Raw genomic sequence first — 7,217 nt, 5'->3', positions numbered from 1 at the left:
TTTATACCTTCTATTTATTCCAATTACGGAAGTATCTATCAAAATCTCAAGACGGAACTGTTCTCTAAACTCGATATAATATTCTTATCTAATCCTAATTTACCCAAACCAATTCCATCAATTAAACGTATTTCTTTTAATAAACCTAAACACGTGATTAAAACTGAATTAAATAAAGTTTTAGTTAAAAAGCGTTCCCTGTGGGTTCGATATCTTTTATTACTACAAGCGTATACCGTGCACTTGCGGAAATCGCTCAACAGGTCTCATCATTAGCAATGGAGGTGTCATTTTCATCTGTCTCTTCTCCTCATCCTCCTTTACAACCATTTGACCTTTACCATGTACAAAACCTGTATCTGAGTCCTTTCCTACCCATGTAAGTAACCAAATGTGCATTGCCTAGAACATGGCTATGGTGTTCTTAATGGTTTTAGAGGGAAGAAAAAGAACTAAGGGGAAAAAAACGTGAAGCAGGCCTGTAGCATTAAAATATTTTAATTTTTAATTTTTTATATTTTTTTACTAAAGTAATTATAAACAAAAAAAATGTTTTTACTAAATTAATTATAAACAGAAAATGTAATCTTTCAACGACTTAGAAGGACGTATGAAACATCTCGTTCAATTGGTTGCCCATTGAGATAGATTTTGCAACGATGACCATTTACCTAAACGTATCACCCTTAGAATTACTCAATTCTAACGCACCATGAGCAAAAACTTGGACAACATCAAATGGTCCACTCCACCGAGATTTTAACTTACTAGGAAAAAGTTTCAAACGCGAGTTAAACACGAGGACTTTATCCCCTATTTTAAAATTTTTGTGGCAGATGTGAGCATCATGCCATTGCTTAGTGCGTTCTTTGTAGAGTTTAGCATTTTCATAGGAAAAAAGACGCAACTCATCTAACTCATTTAATTGCAATTTTCTTTTAAATCCGGCTTTAGACATATCAAAGTTAAGTGCTTTTATAGCCCAATAGGCCTTGTGCTCCAATTCAACGGGCAAATGGCATGCTTTTCCATATATTAACCTATAAGGTGACATGCCAATGGGAGTTTTGAATGCTATACAATAAGCCCATAGGGCATCATCCAGTTTTTGTGACCAATCTTTTCATGAACTGGAAACGGTTTTCTCAAGAATCCATTTTAATTCTCGATTAGATATCTCCACTTGGCCACTAGTTTGTGGATGATATGGTGTAGATACCCTATGGTGAACACCATACTTTTTAAGCAAATCATCAAAAGTACGATTAATGAAATGCGTACCTCCGTCACTTATGATGACTCTAGGAACTCCAAATCGAGTAAATAATTTCTTTAAGAACTGAGTTACTACCTTAGAATCATTTTTTGGTGAGGCAATTGCCTCTACCCATTTGGACACATAATCCACAGCCACTAGAATATAATTCTGCCCAAAAGAAGTAGGAAAAGGACCCATAAAGTCTATTCCCCATACATCAAACAACTCTACCTCTAACATGTTGGTTAACGGCATAAAATCCCTCTTACTTATGTTGCCGACTCATTGGCATCGATCACATCTTTGCACAAAATCACGTGCATCTTTGAATAATGTTGGCCAATGAAAACCACATTCAAGGACACGAGATGCTGTTTTTAAACTTCCATGATGGCCTGCATATGGACTAGAATGACAGGTGGTTAAGATATCAATATATTCGTCCTCACTCACACATCTCCTAATGATTCCATCCCCACAAACTTTAAACAAGTATGGTTCCTCCCAAAAGTAATGTTTGGAATCAGAAAGAAATTTCTTTCTCTGTTGATATTTAAAATCATGGGGAATGATTCCTGCAGCATGAAAATTAGCGAAATCAGCATACCAAGGTGCAGTCAAATGCCTAACTAACATTAATGCTTCATCCGGAAAATCATCATTGATTCTGGACGTATCTCCAATAGGTCCATTTTTATCCTCAAGGCGGGATAAATGATCTGCCACTGAATTTTCTATGCCTTTCTTATCTTTAATTACAATATCAAATTCTTGTAATAACAGAACCCACCGAATGAGGCGTGGTTTTGCATTCTTTTTTTGCAAATAAATAACGAAATGCCGCATGGTCAGTAAATATTATCACTTTAGAACCCAATAAATATGACCTAAACTTATCACACGCATATACTACAGCAAGCATTTCTTTTTCTGTAGTTGGGTAGTTCAATTGAGCACCTGTTAAAGTATGACTTGCATAAGAAATGACATGCAATTTGTTCTCTCTTCTTTGGCCTAAAACACACCCTATGGCTAGATCACTAGCATCACACATTATCTCAAAAGGTAAACTCCAATCTCGAGTAGTGATTATAGGTGCACTCACTAAGGCATTTTTTAAAGTCTCAAAGGCCTTCAAACAATCATCTCCAAAATCAAATTTAGCATCTTTCACCAAGAGATTTGTTAATGGTTTTGCTATTAAAGAGAAGTTTTTAATGAATCTCCTATAAAATCTGGCATGTCCTAGGAATGATCTGATACCTTTTACCGAATTAGGTGGGGGTAATCTTTCTATCATATCTGTTTTAGCCCTATCAACTTCTATGCCTTTGGTTGATATTTTATGTCCCAACACAATCCCTTCTTCAACCATAAAATGACATTTTTCCCAATTAAGGACCAAATTGGATTCTTCACACCTAGCCAATACTTTATCTAAATTAGACAAACATGAGTCAAATGAATCACCATAGACAAAAAAAAATCATCCATAAACACCTCCATAATATGCTCTATCATATCCTCAAATATTGAAGTCATGCACCTTTGAAAAGTTGCATTACATAATCCAAACGGCATTCTCCTATAGGCAAAGGTACCGTAGGGATATGTAAAGGTTGTTTTTTCTTGGTTAGTTGGATATATAAAGATTTGGAAGTACCCAGAAAATCCATCTAAGAAACAATAAAATGCATGACCAGCAATTCGTTCTAGCATTTGGTCAATAAATGGTAAGGGAAAATGGTCTTTCCTAGTTGCTGAGTTTAATTTTCTATAATCTATACAAACCCTCCATCCAGTCGTGGTTCGTGTAGATATCAACTCTCCTTTATCATTTTTTACAACTGTTATCCCACCCTTTTTTGGTACACACTGCACTGGACTAACCCATTCACTATCTGATATGGGATATATCATGCCAGCATCAAGTAGTTTAATTATTTCTTTCTTAACTACTTCCTTCATGTTTGGATTTAGTCTTCTTTGCCTATCCGCTTTAAGTTGGTGTTTTTCTTCCATATGAATCCTATGCATTACTATATTAGAACTTATTCCTCTTAAATCTGAAATTTGCCAACCTATACTCTTTATTCTTTTTTTAACAACTTTTAAAAGTTTCAATTCTCGATCTTTACTAAGTTTGTTAGAAATGATGATAGGAAGAGTATCGTTAGGACCAAGAAATGCATACCTCAGATGGGATGGTAATGGTTTTAATTCAACAACAGGTGGACTTACAATGGATAGTGGAATTGGGGCTTCATTCCGGTGTAGAACTTCTGGCTTTAGACTAACTTCACCATCTTCTTCAATGCCTTCACTTTCATTAGGAACATTTTCTTGTGTGCTGATTTCAAATACCTCTTTCACACAGTTGTCAACCGCATCTACTTTCATACACACATTTTCATCCATGGGATATTTTAGAGCTTTGTTTATATGAAATTCCACAGTATCCTCACCAATCCTCAAAATCAAATTTCCTTCAAAGACATCAATTAATGCTCTTCCAGTGTTCATAAATGGTCTACCCAAAATCAGTGGACAATTAGCATCAAAAGAAAAATCCAGAATCACAAAATCTGTAGGAAAAATAAACTTGTCCACTTTCACAAGTACATCTTCAACTATGCCATAAGGTTTCTTAATTGACTGGTCCACTAGTTGAAGAACCATAGAAGTTGGTTTAACATCTTCCAAACCAAGTTTTTTAAAAATAGAAAGGGGCATCAGGTTGATACTTGCCCCTAAATCACATAAGCATCTAGGGAATTCTATATTCCCTAATTTGCACGGGATAGTGAAACTCCCAGGATCTTTAAGTTTTGTTGGCATATCACTTGTGATAATGGAACTACAATCTTCCGTTAGGGAGATAGTAGATACATCTTCCCAATTACGCTTCTTTGAAATCAAGTCTTTTAAAAACTTGGTGTAATTTGGAATTTGTGTGATAGCTTCAATAAAAGATAAATTAATATTCAAAATTTTCAGTTTATCAAGAAAAGTTAGAAATTGCTTATCCATATTCTTCTTGTTGAGCCTTTGAGGAAAAGGTGGATGAGGTTGATGAATTGATGTGGTGATGATATAACATTTTCAGCCCCTTTTTCAGTAGTCACTTTGGGAATTTCAGAATTCCCTATATCTTCACTAGAACTTGGTGACTGAATTTGTGTTTTCTCATTTGAATCATCTGGCAATATATCATTTGAATTATTGTGAAATATATATTGATTACCGGATCTTAAAGTAACAGCTTTCAAGTCCCTTGGATTTCCTTCAGTGTTGCTTGGGAGATTTCGTTGGTTTCGAGATGGAATAACATTGGCTAGTTGCCCAAGTTGGACCTCCAGATTATGAATAGATGATGAATGGTTCTTTGCAATTTGATCAAACTTGGATTCAAGGCTTTTAGTGATCTCATCTTGGGAATTTATTTTTTTATTAATTCCCTCAAGAATTTATCCATCTTCATTTCAAGTAATCCGAACCGATCTTGTGGTTGTTGGATATTTTGCCCACCGTTTGGATTATTTGACCATGAGGAATTTTGATTAGGCCTCCAACCAGAACTGTAATTATTAAGATATGGATTTCCGCGTGCTTGTCCTTGGACATAATTAACTTGCTCCTCTGTACTTGGTTGTCCCAATGGACATCCAAGTTCATAATATCCACTTTGTCCACACATTGTACAAGTTGGTTGATTACACATACTCATTTTCTCAATCTTATTAGTTAATGTTGAAATTTGTGCCTGCAAAACAGTCATTGGGTCAGTAGTAATAATTCCTTTTATAGGCTGAGAAGATGATTCCTTTGCTCTCTCACTTGGCCACATGCAATTGTTAGTAGCCATTTCTTCCAATAAATCATAGGCATCAGTAGTAGTTTTCCTCATAAGTGATCCTCCAGATGCTGAATCAATAGTACCTCTAGTGGCTGGATTAACTCCATTGTAGAAAGTCTGCATAAGTAACTCTCTTGGAAGGTTATGATGGGGGCAACTCCGCTGCAAATCCTTAAAGCGTTCCCATGCTTCATATAATGATTCAGAATCAAATTGTGTAAATGTAGTAATTTCCTTTATCAACTTGGCTGTTTTTGCCAAAGGAAAATACTTGGATAAAAATGATTGTGCCAATTGATCCCAAGTTGTAATAGATCCTGGTGGCAATGAATTCAACCAAGCTTTGGCTTTATCCTTCAAAGTAAATGGAAAAAGCCGAAGCTTAATTGCTTCAGTAGGAACATTATTAATTTTAAATGTATCACATATCTCCAGAAAATTTGCTAAATGAGAATTTGGATTTTCATTTGGCAAACCATAAAATTGGATACAATTTTGCATCATTTGAAGCAAAGCTGGTTTTATTTCAAATTGATTTGCATTAACCGGTGGACGAACCACTCCTTGTTGCGCCCATTCACTGCTGGAATGGCATAATCCATAAGTCTTTGCTCGGGTAGATTTGCCATATTGTCTTTCAATTTTTTTTGTTTTTTTGTTTCTGTTTATAAATTTTTCAATCTCTGGAATAAATGTTTCAAGCTTTTCCTTGGAACTTCGTGTCCTAGGCATGTACTTGAATTAAAAAAGATCTGCAAAATTGAAAAGAAAAAAAATATCAGTAAATAAAAAAAATGATTGTAATCCAAAATTTAGACCAAGTAAAATAATGGCAATAAACAGAATTATTCCCCGGCAACGGCGCCAAAAACTTGTTGAGCCTTTATCCGCAAGTGCACGATTTTCCTATAGTAATAAAAGATGTCGATCCCACAAGGAACAAAGTTATTACTCACTATCACTTAATCTGTTTCTTTTGTTTACAGTAAATATGAATTTTACGGGGTTAAGTTATCTGATCTACAAATCTAAACTAAACTACAGTAAACTAAGAACAACTTTGATAAATTAATTATTTTTATAGGAATGAAATGGAATGGATGTGCTTAAAGTATGTTTTTATAAGTATTTATTCTAACATTACATGCTAAGTTAATTATTGTTTCCAATTTACTCTCTCGATATAAATCAGAGTCCTTTATAATTTCATATAAAGCATTAATTCCTAGTTCTCACATAGAGAATTAATTTCACTATCATATGAAATTACAAATATACAAGTTAACATACGGCAATCATTCAATAAACCTGATCTCTCTAGCGAATACTGAATGGTCAATCCCTTATAATCTTAGTTAGGATCAATCTCTCAATGTGTTTCCTAACTTAAGAATATCAATATATGAAAAGATTGAAAACATCCATATAAGGAAACTATGTAATGGAAATTATGTAATAATGAAGAACACTTAAATATTGATTTGATTGAAAAATTGTAATTCATAAACATGAACATAACATTAAACATAAATGTAGAGATTCAAGAAAGAATAAATGAAGTTAAAGGGAGAAGGATGATCTCTCTATCCTTTACATGTAGTCTTCTTCTTTCTCCTTGATATCTCTGTTTCCAAAATTCACTTGTAGAATAGTGTGTTGCTCTCTAGTTCTTCTGTAATATTTTTCAGATGTAATCTCTGTATATCAGATTCTTCACTTGGCTTCTTTAAATAAGGAAATGAAAGCACCCCTCCATTGGAACATGTCTTTTCAAGACACCTTTCTGGAAGGATAAGTCTTTTGGGATGATAAGATGCAATTTTTGGAAAAAGATAAGTTTTCTGGAATGATATGATTTTTAGAATCTGGGAAGGAAATTATTTGGTGCAGCATCTTTGACTTATACAAAAGCTCGCGCAATCTGGACTTTCAGCTTTCTTCATAAGTTTGGCTCATTTGCAATCATAGGGGGAATTTTCTCCTAAATTATCTTAAGTACCTGAAAGGTAACATAAAACACGTAATGAAGACATAATACTTAAATTTATTAATGAATACTTGGATTATTTAATAGAACACAATATTAAGGTACTTAAAATATGA

The 7,217-nt window shown here is 34.1% G+C and overlaps 1 non-coding gene across 1 annotated transcript; it reads left to right on the top strand.

Moving 5' to 3' along the window:
- Positions 1-5,253: 5,253 nt before the first annotated feature.
- On the top strand, positions 5,254-5,360 carry LOC136207564 (small nucleolar RNA R71). Its single transcript, XR_010676700.1, has one exon. It is a non-coding gene; the product is annotated as a small nucleolar RNA R71 (small nucleolar RNA).
- The last annotated feature ends 1,857 nt before the right edge of the window (positions 5,361-7,217 follow it).

Source organism: Euphorbia lathyris, chromosome 9 (assembly GCF_963576675.1).
Source record: "Euphorbia lathyris chromosome 9, ddEupLath1.1, whole genome shotgun sequence".
Taxonomy (NCBI): Eukaryota; Viridiplantae; Streptophyta; class Magnoliopsida; order Malpighiales; family Euphorbiaceae; genus Euphorbia; species Euphorbia lathyris.
This window is presented reverse-complemented; position numbering and strand designations above follow the sequence as displayed.